Genomic DNA, 15,777 nt, shown 5'->3' with positions numbered 1-15,777 from the left:
AGCCACAGAGCTGAGGCTGGGAAGGAGGGGGCTCTCCCTCTCTCCCCGCCGCCGCAACCCCCAAGCTGGCCTGGGAAGGAGGTGGGCGGGTCTCTCCCTCTCTCCCCTGCAACAGCAGCCACAGAGCTGAGGCTGGGAAGGACGACTGTCTCTCCCCGGCAGCCGCAGCCCTAGAGCTGGGGAAAGTCACCTCTTTCTCTGGTCGCTGCAGCCCTGCACATCCCAAATTCCCATGCTTGCATGGCTCCGCTAATGAGGTGGGTGGCCGTTCATTCTCTTGTGTGTGGCTGTCCAGGTGCGCACCTTAGAGGGAACGATCTGCGGACGACCTGAATGGAGCTTGCGGACCACTGGTGGTCCATGGACCGCAGTTTGAGAACCTCTGACCTAGATTTTTCAATGGCAGTATATGGTTGTAGTATGAACAATCATGACACAGGCTTGATCTTAAATGTTAAGAACTTGGAGAATTGCAGGCAACTGGCTCAATGAGCAAATAAGGCTGAAGTAAAGGAAAGCTTAAGTGCAATGAAATGGAGAAGTAAGGCAGAATGAGAAATGAATTGGGCACGAAGGGGCAGTTATGATTTGGTTGCCTGAAAGCTGGAGGAGACAGGGACTATTTGAAACAATAGGAAGCCACTGCCCAGTGCAATGGGCCATATCATGGTGAGGTTGATCAGAAGCTAAACTGCATGGTCTGATGGATTTCCCTGGGACTAGTTGCAAACACAGGTGTGAGGGGATTTATTGATTGATTGCAGCTGTGTGTGTCTGTGTGTGTGTGTTGGAGCCAGAGAGCCAGCAAACAGGGAGAGAAGCAGAATCATGAACGTAGACCTGAGAGGGGGCAGAGAGACAGAGCTTCTTTTGGGCAGGGGACTCGCTGGAAAGGCAGACTTGGAAACTGTGAGCAAGGAAACTGCCTGCTTCTGTTTGTTTCACACCTGTGTAGGGAAACAGGACTTGGTGTATATTCACTGTAAATAGAAGTGCACTGAAGAAATATTTGATTCATACCCTTAATTTCTCCTCCTAATGGGAACAGCCTGGCAAGACTCCAAATATTAGTGAACCACTCGGGCCAAAAAGGGGCAACCATTCTCTCCTCCCCCCCCCCCCCCGAAAGAGAGCTTTCATTTTGAGACAGGTGAGACTCACAAATGTCAGCTTGGGATAAACAAAAGAAATAGTACTGTATGAGGTGAACTGAAAAATACCATTTCTTTTGCTTATGCTTTTTACAATGCAAATATTTGTAATTAAAAAAATAAAATAAAGTGAGCAGTGTACACTTTTTATTCTGTGTTGTAATTGAAATCAATGTATTAGAAAACATAGAAAAGCATCCAAAATATTTATAATACATTTACATTGGAATTTTATTATTGTTTAATGGTGCAATTAAACCTGCGATTAACCACGATTAATTGTTTAATTGAGTTAATTTGTTTTGAGTTAATTGCTTGAGTTAACTGGAATTAATCAATAGCCCAATTTTTTTACCAATATAGTTAAACTGGTACAATCTATAGAGTGGATACAGTTATATGGATGTAGCTTATTCCCATAGGTGGCACGTAATGGAGGCTGGAGGAGGCTAAGCCTCCCCAAACCTTGCACCACTTGGAGGAGGGCAGTGGTGGATTTCGGGGCCCTGGAAAATCTCCCCCTGCCATGGCCTGGAGGAGCTCTCATGCCCCATCATGGCAATAGGGCCATGGTGGGAGCACAGAGCTTTTCTGGTCCCAGGGCCACAGTGGGGGCAAGGAGGCAGAAGAAGTGAGGCACAGGGGGAAGAAGCAGAGGGGGGGAACAACAGGGGCAGCAGACAGACCCCGGTTGTTGGTGGGCAGGATTGAGCCTAAGACCTCTGGAGCTTAGTGCATGAGTGTCTACCGCATGAGCTAAAAGCCAACTGGCTGCTAGATAAGGCTGTAGAGCAAACTCGTTAATCTCTCTGTCTGTCTTGGTGCCACTTGATGGGACAGAACACCACCCAGGAGGTGTGTGGGTTACACAGGGCTGTGGTGGAATGAGGTGGGGCCGTGGGCAGAAGGGGCAGAACATGGGAAGGGCTCCGGGCTTGAACCTCCAACCAGGACCGAGAGCTCCACTGAAGTCTCAGCTGAGGCGGAGAATTAGAGCCAGGCCAGGTCTAGATCTTAGCTGCCCACCCGGCCCGGCCGAAGCCATGTGGGGAGCTGAGAGCAGTAAGCGGGGACATGGCCTCGGCTGGAGGAGGCAGGGCCTCAGCTGGAAGAGGTGGGGTAGGGGGCTAGCCTCCCCACAGAGAAGCTTCACCCTCCCCCGATGCTTATTCCCCTTTCTGTATGGGAATGAAATATACCAGTATAACTGTGTCCACACTAGGGTCAGGTATTGTACCACTTTAACTATTCTGGTATAGTTAGTCATCCAACTTTTGTGTGTAGACAAGGCTTTAGTGCAGAGACCTTAACCTATAGTTCAACCCGCTAAGACTGAGCTAAAAGTGTCCACACTAATGGTGAGTGAATAATTGATATTTTGGTTTACAGGCCAAACTGAAAAATAATAATAATAAAAAATTGGTTCAGTTCAAACCGAACTTGAATGTTTATTGGTTTACTCACCAAAATGAAAACAAACAAAAACATCCTTTGGGGTCATTTTGGGGTGTTTTAAATCCTTTTGTTTTTTAAAAATTAGCAAAATTTCAAAATGAGATGACATTTCCAAATAAAAAGTCAAAACATCTTACAGTAACTCCACACTTAAAGTCATCCTGGTTAACATTGTTTCATTACTAGGTTGCTGATCTATTAGCGAACATACTCGTTTAAAGTTGCACAATGTTCCGTTATAAGATTGTTTAGCTTGCCCTGCCCCGCTCTGCCTGCCTGGCGCTCCTGTCGGGGGTTGGGGCGTGGGGGCTTGCCCCACTCTGCCTGCCTGGTGTTCCAGCCGGGGAGTGGGCAAGCCCGCGACCATGCTCCCCGGCAGGATTGCCGGGCAGAGCGGGGCAAGCCCCCATGTCCCGACCCCACTGTGCTCCTGCCTCAACTAAGCTTCACAATCATCACTGGTGAGTACAGTATTAAATTGTTTGTTTAAAATTATTTAAAACTTACACTGTACATGTATATAGTGCCTTTTGTCTGGTGAAAACATTTCCCTGTTACCTAACCCCCCCTATTTACATTAATTCCTATGGGGAAATTGGATTCACTTAACATCGCTTTGCTTAAAGTCGCATTTTTCAGGAACAGAACTACAAGGTTAAGTGAGGAGTTGCTATCTTTCAAAATGGCTCAGACAAACAGTTGAGACTTTTTTGGGGAAAAAAAAATCCCTCCACCCTCTTTTTTAGGTCATAAATATTTGTTGAATCTGATCCAAATGCATGAACAAATTTGGTGCCCTGAAAAATGCATTTTTCAACACATTTTCTATTTGTTGTATACCAATGTAGGCACAGCCTAACCAGAAAGAAGCTCACTTCCTAGACCAGGCATTTAATGTTGTTTCATGTGTCATTTGAAAAGACATTTCCCCAAGACTTTCAAAAAAACCTCACATTTCATATGACCTCAATGACATGCCCATTTGGCAACTCTGTTTTGTTGTAATGCATGAACTCCTTATTAAAAAAGGCTTAATTTTGTCATTCTTAATATAGGTATTCTTCGGAAAGGTACCTACACTTTGAGAAATAAAATGGCATTGGTGGGGGGAACCGGTGAATACTTCATAGGGGTGAAAATACAACTCAAACAAAAAAGTAGGTGTAATTAGTTCCTCTTGGCCTCTGCCTGGGTAATCTGAGCTAAATAGTGCTATTTTTTGTTTTCTCTGCAAAAGGACACAGAAGAACTGTAATGGGGAGAATTCCAACTTTTTGCCTGTCTATTCCCCCATCACTGGCACTCCCATTATAATGATAGACAGCTAAGATTCTGCGGGTGGGGGGAACTCCAGCCTATTGGCTTCATCCTGTAATCCTCACTTTGCCAGCAAACATACATCACTGTCAATGGAATGTTTTGTGTGAATAATCACTGCAAAACTGAGCCCACAGGCTCTGTAAATGATGGCGGCAATACACCTAATTCCCCATCAACTTTGGTGCCGTGCAGGAAGTCCCAGTAAAGCTCTTTTCTGAGCTGGCTCCTGGGTGCTGTGACTTTCAATAAAATACCTTATTCACGAGACGCAGCTATTAAGATGATAATGAGCTCTGCTGCTAGCTTTCTTGAATCTTCTTAATGCGTTTGAAGGGTGATATGTTGTCTAACATACAATGTTTTTATGCTCTCCCATAAATATTTTATCCCAATGCACACAATTAATCCGTTCACTGCGAATCATGAAATTGTCAACACGGAGATTATTTGCTTCTCTGAACAGTAATTTCCCGCTCATGGAGTTGTTGAGAACTCTCTAGTACCAGTTTTTAGTTTTATAGTGCCATTAGACAAGATGTGATGGATATAGCACCATTTGGAACAATACACACTGCCTGGCTCACTAATAAAGAAACTAACAAGCCTGTGCTGCTCTTAGCCATGTCTACACAGTTAAACTCCTTGCAAGATGCAGCTGCTGTTCTTTGAGGGATGGCAATGCTTCCCTTGATGTGCCGTTCTCATGCTTAGCACACCTTCACTTTGATAGCCTGCTAGACACACTTCTCCTAGCCGTCAGTCTTTATTTACAGTGTGTAGGATAAGGATCCCAAAGTGAATATCACCGTTTGCCAGAAAACTTACACACTGCCCTTGAAACTCCTTGTGATGTAAGTTTCAGTCACAAACACTTATAGGAACAATCATCAATTGTTCAATGAGGCCCCAACCCAGCAAAGCACTTTAAGCACATGCTTAACTTTCAGGAGGTGTCTCACTGAAGTCATACCATCCAGAACATAAAATTATTACTGATAAAATCTGCAGAGGAGATAAAGATTGGGGGAATGGTAAAAATGAAGAGGACAGATCACTGATTCAGAGCGATCTGGATTGCTTGGTAAACTGGGCCCAAGCAACGAATATATGTTTTAATATTGCTAAATGTAAATGTACGCATCTAGGAACAAAGAATGTGGACTGTATTTGCAGGATGGGGGATTATAGCCTCAGAAGCAGGGATGGAAAAAGATTTGCGGGTCTTGGTGGCTAATGAGCTGAACGTGAGCTTGTAATGTGATACTGTGGCCAAAAGGGCTAATGCCATCCTGGGATACATAAACAGGGGAATCTTGAACAGGAGGAGAGAGGTTATTTTAGCTCTGAGTTTAGTACTGGTATGACCTTGCATACTACAGATGTCAAACTAACAGGCCTGTAGTTATCCGGATCACTTTTTTTCCCTTTCTTAAAAATAAGAACTATGTTAGCAATTCTCCAATCATAGGGTACAACCCCTGAGTTTACAGATTCATTAAAAATTCTTGCTCATGGGCTTGCAAGTCCCGTCCCCCTCTCCCATTTCTCCTGGAAATGCCCTGGAGGACCAGGAGATGTGGTGTAGAATTCCTACAGTGGAGTTTAGTCATAGGCTCCGACTTACTCAGTTTCTGGGGGATGCTCAACCCCTACTCTGCCACAGGACCCACCCCCACTCCATCCCTTCCTCCAAGACCCCACCTCTGCTCTGCCTTTTCCCATCCCTGCCTCCACCCCACCTTTTTCAGCCTCCTCCCCCCACCTCTTCCTGACCCCACTCCTCTCCGTCCCCCCTTCCTGCATGCCGTGGAACAGCTGATTGCGGCGGGCAGGAGGCGCTGGGAGGGAGGTGGAGGAGCTGATCAGCGGGCGGGAAGCACTAGGGGAGGAAGTGGGATGCACTGACCTGCAGGGCTGCCAGTGGGTGCTGAGCACCCACAATTTTTTTCTTGTGGCTACTCCAGCCCCGGAGCACCCATGGAGTTGGTGCCTATGAGTTTAGTATCCAATGACCCTATTTTGACTAGACGAAACACAGCTGGGATTTGTATGTGTAAGAACTGGGGCTCTTTTCTTGTGCATAGACAGAGAGCCCTGGGAGGCCTCCAAACATTTATAACCATTTTCTTTTCTTTTGGAGGCGGACAAGAAGTCTCAAAGAGATTTATAATGGTCCTGACATGAAATCCACTGAGAACAGTCCAGGCTGATAAAAATCTTCAGAGCCCCTCTGGAAAGTTTTGCCATTATTATTAATAATGATAGAATAACCTGAGATGCAATGTTTTTCTGAGCCTGTAATTCAGTCTGCTAATCCTTACCTTTGGAATAAAGATTGTTTCCAAGGGGAAGGAATGTAGCTTTTCATTTAGAAGGAATCTGCAATGTTGAATATTTATAGTTTGGGGGAGGAGGGCGTTCTGTACTCTCACCTAGTTCATCTTACAGTTATTTCCATCCAAGGCCACTAACTTTTATGAAAGGAAATCAAATAAGCATAATGTTCTCTGACTGCTTGCAACAAGGGTAACGTAAAAGCATTGAGAAGAAGGACACAATACAAACATGAGATTACAGAAGTAATGGAGATTTCAAGACGCAATCATTATCATGCTTGACTATATGTTGGAAAAAAATTCAGAAATAAGATTTTTGATGGTCAACCAAACTGGGAAATGAACTTCATGTACTTGCTTTTAGAAATCATAGTTTCATATCACTGGGAGGATAGCTGGGTGAAAAATTTCACATGAAAGTTGACACTGAAATGTTTCATTAATTCAGCTTGATTTTGCCAAATGGTTTTGGTTAGGAAAAAAAAACTGAAAACAACAACAAAACAACCCTGGAAAAATTGGGACATTTTGTTTAGATATTTTCAAAACAAATTTTGGGGGGGCTAAAATGACTTCAAAATTTTCTGTAATTTTATTTTTAAAAAAATCAAAAATGTTAAAAAATGCTTGAAATTGAAACAAAACACTCTGGTTTTGGTCAAATGAAAAGTTTTAGCTCAACCCCAAATGATTTTTTTTTTTTTTTACTTTTCTATATGCCAAAAATTTAGGAAATAATCATTTTTCATTTGAGCTGAAATTATTTTTAATTTTTTTTTAGAACTGCTAACTAACCAAAAATTCCTTTATTCTGTCTTGATCTGCTAGTGAGTGGTTTGATCATATGACTACTTCCAGACATCATGTACTTCATAAATGCAAATGAAGCAAAGCAAAACAAGCATACTGTACAGAAAGGTCAAAAAAACAAAAAAAAAAGAGAGAGAAAGAGAAAAGAAAGAAAATAGCTTCTGTCCAATGAACTAAGGTACTAAATCTCTGCCAAGAAACTAGAAAAGGGAAAGCAGGTAAGTAGAACAACTTGGTTTTATAAACATCTAGTATTAACCAGCTTTGGTGCACTAATATGTTGAGATGTAGGAATTTAACAGGTGGTTAGATTGGCAAAGTTGCTATATATACTCAGAAGTAAAATTCTGAAGTGAGCTGTAGCTCACGAAAGCTTATGCTCAAATAAATTGGTTAGTCTCTAAGGTGCCACAAGTACTCCTTTTCATTTTGCGGCTACAGACTAACACAGCTGCTACTCTGAAATCTGGCAGTTTTGTGACTTAGACTGCATGGAGTTATAGCAGAGGCCAAGGGCCTGATCCGGCAAATACTTGCAGAAATGCTTAACTCTAGGCATGTGCATACTTCCATTGAGGTCAATGAGACTACTTGCATACTTAATATTAAGCATGTGTATAAGTTTTTGGTTTCAGTTTTTGCAGGATCATGGTCCAAGTCTCCTTAGATGTTTGCAGATCAGTAGCACATTATCAGTCCTCAGCGTGTATATATATGTATGTGTGTGTTTTTCTAGTGACCTCTTGACCTCTTTTCTGCTTTCTATATCCATTTAATGTGATTATGTCCAGTTTTTTTCAGTTTCCTTATTGCACAGAACAACAATTCTTTAGGTATTACATGGAAATATTACCTTATTTTGGGCTGAGAACCTCAGGAAAAAAATGTCATTTTCACCCTTCAACCTTTTCACTCCCAAGCAAGCAAGCAAAAAAAACAACAAAAAACAAACAAACAAGCCAAACCCCCCCCAAGGAATATGGAAAACTATAACCCAGAACAAAAGACAGTTACAAGGCAATTGTATCCTAGCTTTTAATATCTGCATATTACAGCCACTTGGAAAGCATACCAAGGAGCGCAAACCAACCCAATGCAAGTAAGCATGACATTCCAAGGCTCATGGCCTAAATTCCTTGTGTTAAAAATAAACTATTGCCCACCAAATTCTCTGGGTGAGATTTTCAATGCCAACCAGAGGATTTGGATGTCAGTTTGCATTAAAATAACTGTGTATAGGGCATCCAGATCCCATAGGTGGCTCTGAAAGCCTATAGCTTTTCATCAAAAAGAAAAGGAGTACTTGTGGCACCTTAGAGACTAACCAATTTATTTGAGCATAAGCTTTCATGAGCTACAGCTCACTTCATCGGATGCATACTGTGGAAAGTGTAGAAGATCTTTTTATACAAACAAAGCATGAAAAAATACCTCCCCCCACCCCACTCTCCTGCTGGTAATAGCTTATTTAAAGTGATCACTCTCCTTACAATGTGTATGATAATCAAGTTGGACCATTTCCAGCACCAATCCAGGTTTTCTTCCCCCCCCCCCCCCCACACAAACCCACTCTCCTGTTGATTATCATACACATTGTAAGGAGAGTGATCACTTTAGATAAGCTATTACCAGCAGGAGAGTGGGGTGGGGGGAGTATTTTTTCATGCTTTGTGTGTATAAAAAGATCTTCTACACTTTCCACAGTATGCATCCGATGAAGTGAGCTGTAGCTCATGAAAGCTCATGCTCAAATAAATTGGTTAGTCTCTAAGGTGCCACAAGTACTCCTTTTCTTTTTGCGAATACAGACTAACATGGCTGTTACTCTGAAACCTATAGCTTTTTATGTTATAAAAAAGTTCCATGAATTTTATAAATGAACCATGAACTTTCACTTATAATTAGCTAATCAGAAGCACAAAATAAACTGTCATCCAAAGGTGATTTATTGCTAAAGCCTTGTAATTCACAGATATGTGAGCTCAGAAGTCAAGCGATCAATTTCTGCCAGCGTCAGCCCTTATAATTGTTTCATTCCTACTTGTTCTGATAGAATCACTTCCTCTTCCTTTCTGATATTTTTGAGGGGGATGGGTGTATTTTCAAAAGGCCCTAAGGAAATTAGATTCCCAGTTTCCCTTGAAATTCAATAGGAGATGAGCACCTAACTTTCGTAGGTCCCTTTGAAAATCTCAGCATGGATGGATAACAAGAGCTGAATAACAAGGCCCAGTTCTGACTACAGAACAATCCATGTTTGAAAACCTGGGTTACACTTTAGATTCAGGGTACATTTAGAAAAGGTTCATCAATGAAGCTAGGACAAGAAGTAATCGGCAAATGTGCAGCAAAGGAGACTTAAGTGAAATATTAGGTAAAACTTTCTAACTACAAGGGTAGTTAAGCCCTGAAACAGGCTTCCAAGGGAGGTTGAGGAATCTCCACCACTGAAGACAAGTTAGACAAACTCCTGTCAGGGATTGTCTAGGTTTACTTAATCTTGCCCCAGTGCAGGGGGCTGGACTAGATGATCTATCAAGGTGCCTTCCAGCCCTACATTTTTATGATTCTACAAATCATTAGCAGATTTTTAAATAAGCGGCTAATGAATTGTTAGATTGTTATAGATTTCAATGGGTCAATAAATTCCTTGTAACCCTGGCTAAATCCCGCCTGTAATACATTCTGCTGCTGTACTTGGAACATACAACTATCAGGAACATGCTTATAAAATCTATTAATCATTTACTGACCCTTTATAAACGATTTAGAAATGTACCCCTCATGTCAAATGTGACCTAAAGCTGGGTTAAATCAGTTCAGAGATTGCAACTGCACAGCTGGTTTTGAACTCTATTGGCCAGCTGATGTGTTGCCCTGACAGTTCCAGACTGGTGGCTTTCTAACATGACTCAGACTGATGGAGCCAAAGAGGCAAAATGTGGGAAGGAAGGTAGATTATAACAGTACTGTTATAGGCATGGTCCCCTGACTATAGAGAGGCCCACCCAATGATCCTGCTTTATTGACTGTTGTAGGCATTCCTTGCTTGATAGTTTCTTCAGAATTTGTCTCCTCCACCCCTAGTGGAACCGAACCAAGAGGGGAACACATGGATATCCAAAGTTTCATGTAAGCTATGAGCCCCTGCACTTCTACCAAGGTGTCACTGAGTGTCCCTGCTGTCAATCTCTCTCTCCCCCCGACCCCCCGGTAATGGCAGGCAGGGTGGAGGGCGATGGGTGCTGGGCAGTGAGGGAACCAGGAAATCAGCATAAATTACTGATGGAGTCAGCATTACATTATGGCAAGAATCTTCACAAGCTGGAAGGGGGAACAATGCAGCAGAAAGTGGATGTTTCCCAGGCCCTCGCCATCTACTGATTACATGATTTAAGATCACACAGGAAATCTATCCCTGATTCCCAGTTGCCTGGTGTAACCACCAGAGATCTCTGAGCTCCTGCTGTCATCAGCCTTCCCGCTACCCACCCACAGTGGTGCAGCCATGCAAGGGTTGCCTTGCAATCAGTGGAAAGGGGAAATCACATGTTTCTTGCACGATCCCACTCCCGCAGCTACTATTTAACAGCTTTGTTTCCCTTCCTTTCATTGAAGCAGAGGGGAAGGTCTGGTCCCAAATGAGCAAGGTCCATGCATTATAACCGTTGTAGCAAAGGGTTAAAACTCCAGGGCAGCAATGTGAGGAGAAAGCCTGTGCAGCTGAGCAGGACGCTAACTGGTTAGCGGCTGAACATTAGGAGGAAGCATTGAGAAGGGGGAGGTGAAATTCTATGGCTCGAAGAACAACACTAATGCTGATCCTTACAGCTGAAAGATACACAGATTGAACTTTTTCTCTGTGCTGCAGCCTTCCTGTCATCTATCCTCTGCTGCGATTAAAAGAGGCAGCCTGTAAATATTTTAGCAACTCTAACTTGCCCACTGAGCTTCCATCCCCTTTGTGTTCTCCTCCCTCTCTATTAACATCAGCTCATCTGAACTGCCCTAATCCTGGTATGCACATATGGACCATTCTCGGAATCTGTGGTCATTCCATTAGTTAAACTTGTTATTCAAGCCAACTGTTTTAGACACTCTACTCACCGTACAATAAATCAGTACAGGGGAAATGCAGCTGCTGATCATTTCCATCTAATTTCATTTCACCTAATCATTTCCAACTAATCCCAGGGGCTACAGCATGAGATGGACTGGAAAGGCACTGGTGTGCTCTAGTGATGCATGGCCAGCTAACTGGGGAATGCTGAGATCCTGCAGTTTGTAGCATTTCTACAAGAAGTTATACCAGTATGACTGCTCAGAGCTCTGGTACGAAACTGCAGAAAAACCTGAGTGTCTCTGGATTAAGTTTAGAAGTGTGAGCAACAAGAGTGATGTAGTGGTGGGAGTCTGCTATGGACCACCGGACCAGGGGGATGAGGTGGATGAGGCTTTCTTCTGGCAGCTCGCAGAAGCTACTAGATCGCACACCCTGGTTCTCATGGGTGACTTTAATTTTCCTGATATCTGCTGGGAGAGCAATACAGCGGTGCATAGACAATCCAGGAAGTTTTTGGAAAGCGTAGGGGACAATTTCCTGGTGCAAGTGCTAGAGGAGCCAACTAGGGGGGGAGCTTTTCTTGACCTGCTGCTCACAAACCAGGAAGAATTAGTAGGGGAAGCAAAAGTGGATGGGAATCTGGGAGGCAGTGACCATGAGTTGGTTGAGTTCAGGATCCTGACACAGGGAAGAAAGGTAAGCTGCAGGATACGGACCCTGGACTTCAGGAAAGCAGACTTCGACTCCCTCAGGGAATGGATGAGTAGGATCCCCTGGGGGACTAACATGAAGGGGAAAGGAGTCCAGGAGAGCTGGCTGTATTTCAAGGAATCCCTGTTGAGGTTACAGGGACAAACCATCCCGATGAGTCGAAAGAATAGTAAATATGGCAGGCGACCAGCTTGGCTTAATGGTGAAATCCTAGCAGATCTTAAACATAAAAAAGAAGCTTACAAGAAGTGGAAGGTTGGACATATGACCAGGGAAGAGTATAAAAATATTGCTCGGGCATGTAGGAATGAAATCAGGAGGGCCAAATCGCACCTGGAGCTGCAGCTAGCGAGAGATGTTAAGAGTAACAAGAAGGGTTTCTTCAGGTATGTTGGCAACAAGAAGAAAGCCAAGGAATGTGTGGGCCCCTTACTGAATGAGGGAGGCAACCTAGTGACAGAGGATGTGGAAAAAGCTAATGTACTCAATGCTTTTTTTGCCTCTGTCTTCACTAACAAGGTCAGCTCCCAGACTGCTGCGCTGGGCATCACAACATGGGGAATAGATGGCCAGCCCTCTGTGGAGAAAGAGGTGGTTAGGGACTATTTAGAAAAGCTGGACGTGCACAAGTCCATGGGGCTGGACGAGTTGCATCTGAGAGTGCTAAAGGAATTGGCGGCTGTGATTGCAGAGCCATTGGCCATTATCTTTGAAAACTCGTGGCGAACGGGGGAAGACCCGGATGACTGGAAAAAGGCTAATGTAGTGCCAATCTTTTAAAAAGGGAAGAAGGAGGATACTGGGAACTACAGGCCAGTCAGCCTCACTTCAGTCCCCGGAAAAATCATGGAGCAGGTCCTCAAAGAATCAATCCTGAAGCACTTACATGAGAGGAAAGTGATCAGGAACAGTCAGCATGGATTCACCAAGGGAAGGTCATGCCTGACTAATCTAATCGCCTTCTATGATGAGATTACTGGTTCTGTGGATGAAGGGAAAGCAGTGGATGTATTGTTTCTTGACTTTAGCAAAGCTTTTGACACGGTCTCCCACAGTATTCTTGTCAGCAAGTTAAAGAAGTATGGGCTGGATGAATGCACTATAAGGTGGGTAGAAAGTTGGCTAGATTGTCGGGCTCAACGGGTAGTGATCAATGGCTCCATGTCTAGTTGGCAGCCGGTGTCAAGTGGAGTGCCCCAGGGGTCGGTCCTGGGGCCGGTTTTGTTCAATATCTTCATAATTGATCTGGAGGATGGTGTGGATTGCACTCTCAGCAAATTTGCGGATGATACTAAACTGGGAGGAGTGGTAGATATGCTGGAAGGCAGGAATAGGATACAGAGGGACCTAGACAAATTGGAGGATTGTGCCAAAAGAAATCTGATGAGGTTCAATAAGGATAAGTGCAGGGTCCTGCATTTAGGATGGAAGAACCCAATGCACAACTACAGACTAGGGGCCGAATGGCTAGGCAGCAGTTCTGCGGAAAAGGACCTAGGGGTGACAGTGGACGAGAAGCTGGATATGAGTCAGCAGTGTGCCCTTGTTGCCAAGAAGGCCAATGGCATTTTGTGATGTATAAGTAGGGGCATAGCGAGCAGATCGAGGGACGTGATCGTTCCCCTCTATTCGACATTGGTGAGGCCTCATCTGGAGTACTGTGTCCAGTTTTGGGCCCCACACTACAAGAAGGATGTGGATAAATTGGAAAGAGTCCAGCGAAGGGCAACAAAAATGATTAGGGGTCTGGAACACGTGACTTATGAGGAGAGGCTGAGGGAACTGGGATTGTTTAGTCTGCAGAAGAGAAGAATGAGGGGGGATTTGATAGCTGCTTTCAACTACCTGAGAGGTGGTTCCAGAGAGGATGGTTCTAGACTATTCTCAGTGGTAGAAGAGGACAGGACAAGGAGTAATGGTCTCAAGTTGCAGTGGGGGAAGTTTAAGTTGGATATTAGGAAAAACTTTTTCACTAGGAGGGTGGTGAAACACTGGAATGCGTTGCCTAGGGAGGTGGTGGAATCTCCTTCCTTAGAAGTTTTTAAGGTCAGGCTTGACAAAGCCCTGGCTGGGATGATTTAATTGGGGATTGGTCCTGCTTTTGAGCAGGGGGTTGGACTAGATGACCTCCTGAGGTCCCTTCCAACCCTGATATTCTATGATATTCTAAGATACATCAAGTGCGTGTTCATAGAGAGCTCTCTTAATAAGGACTTGTCTACATTTGGAATGTGTATTAGTGATTATAGCTAGGTAGTGCTATGAAAGGAAAGTAGGTCATAGCCTACGATACCCCTGGGATAAACGAACATTAACAGGCATAGTGAAGAGGGCACCAAATGGGGAGCCAGGAGACTTGAAATCTGTTGTCCAGACTGCTCCTGTCCTGCTGTGTGATGTTAAGCACGTCACTTCATACTCTGGGCCTCTGTTTTCCCTTCCACCTGCTGTCTGTCTTGGCTCTTTAGGCTGCTATCTCTTTAGGGTGTGGGGACTGTCTCTCACTATGTGTTTGTACAGGACTGAGTACCATGGGGCCTCCAGGTACAACTGTCAGACAAATAAGCATTATATCTGGAGCATTTAGAGATCTCACCTTTCTACCTGTCAATCTTCTTTCTTTCTTTTTTTAAAGACAGCATATGAGCTGGTTTTACATTATTTCAGACTTTCCTGTAGTGCTAACTGTTGGCCACAGGCAATATAAATACAAGAGAAAACAAGAGCAGAGTGTGCAATATCAAAGAGGAAAAAAGGAAAGGAAATAATGGTGGGATCTCCAGGTTCAGTTGCAACTTTCAGATAAAGGTGTTTGCCTCAGGACAAAGAGGAACCCCTTAGAGAATTAGCCAGGTTCAACCTTGGCACAACTTGATTGACTTTAGTGAAGTTATACCAGTGATGAATTTGGCCAACTTTGCTTTTTGAACTGGAAAAGATACAGAGAACAACTTGCACCATGAGTGGTTGGAGAACAAATATATTATCTCACATCTGTGTTTCTTTTCTCCAGCCCATTCGTTATCCACATTAGATTTTCCACACCCCTGAGTGACATAGTTATACCGACATAAGTCTGTAGTGCAGACCAAGCCTTGCTGAGCATCACACAGCAAATCATAAAGGAGCCAGGAAGAAACCTTAGGTCTCCTGACTTATTTATTGATGGAGCTATGATGCTGGCACGTAGCAACTCAACAACAGAAGTTAGACCTCTAGTCAGTGTGTCATATGCCAGTGGCTCACAATGACTGCACAATTATCAGAGGAATTATCATGGGACTTTGTGGTCACTCCATTTTACAATGTAGTATTGTGTCATGAATTATGTGATTTTACTGTGTGTCACCACCATATCCATAGAAATGTGTGTATTGAATATTGCAATTAAAATTCTTTCTTTGTTCTAGAGTGATTTCCTTTATTTCCCTTTTCCTCTTTCAATTTTATTTCAACACCCACGAACATGAATTTTAAAAACTGCATAATAAAAAAATTTGGGACAAGTTGCTACTTTTTTAATTGAAATCAAAATTTGAAATTGTCTCTTTTCCTAAGTGTAACCTAAAAAGAGTTAGGTATGCTAAAGTCCTCTCTGTTGTTCCTAGTGCTCTTCCCTTGTAATTTTTACTTTCTCTAATTTTTAGGGACTCAGAAGGCTTGTGTTTGTTCTTTGTAGCTCATTAGCATATGTGGGCCAGGAATCTGTGGGGATTTCTCTGCTAAATACACAGTGTTTTCTTTTCCAGCGACGACAGACTTATGAAAGTGTTTGTTTTTAAAGCTCATTTTGAAAGGTGGTGTGTGCTGAAGGAGATGAATGGTGGATATGGCTACTCCCCTTTAGATTTATGATCAGTTAAATACACTGCATGCACTCCATTTCATCTATCACGCTCCTGGTATGCTGTTGCTTTCGTTTGTTGGCTCT

General features: G+C 43.4%; 1 long non-coding RNA gene across 4 annotated transcripts in view; it reads left to right on the top strand.

Moving 5' to 3' along the window:
- The first annotated feature begins 120 nt into the window (after nucleotides 1–120).
- Nucleotides 121–15,777, top strand: part of LOC311518681 — a 33,130-nt gene continuing 17,473 nt past the window's right edge. For 2 of the 4 annotated variants that reach the window (XR_014711068.1, XR_014711069.1), the window contains exon 1: nucleotides 130–257. This is a non-coding gene — a long non-coding RNA (uncharacterized lncRNA). Of the gene's footprint in view, nucleotides 258–7,090; nucleotides 7,291–15,777 lie in introns of all 4 variants that reach the window. The other 2 variants (XR_014711070.1, XR_014711067.1) reach the window with 2 other exon arrangements.

This window comes from Lepidochelys olivacea, assembly GCF_965140295.1.
Source record: "Lepidochelys olivacea isolate rLepOli2 genome assembly, chromosome: 3".
Lineage (NCBI taxonomy): Eukaryota > Metazoa > Chordata > Testudines > Cheloniidae > Lepidochelys > Lepidochelys olivacea.
This window is presented reverse-complemented; position numbering and strand designations above follow the sequence as displayed.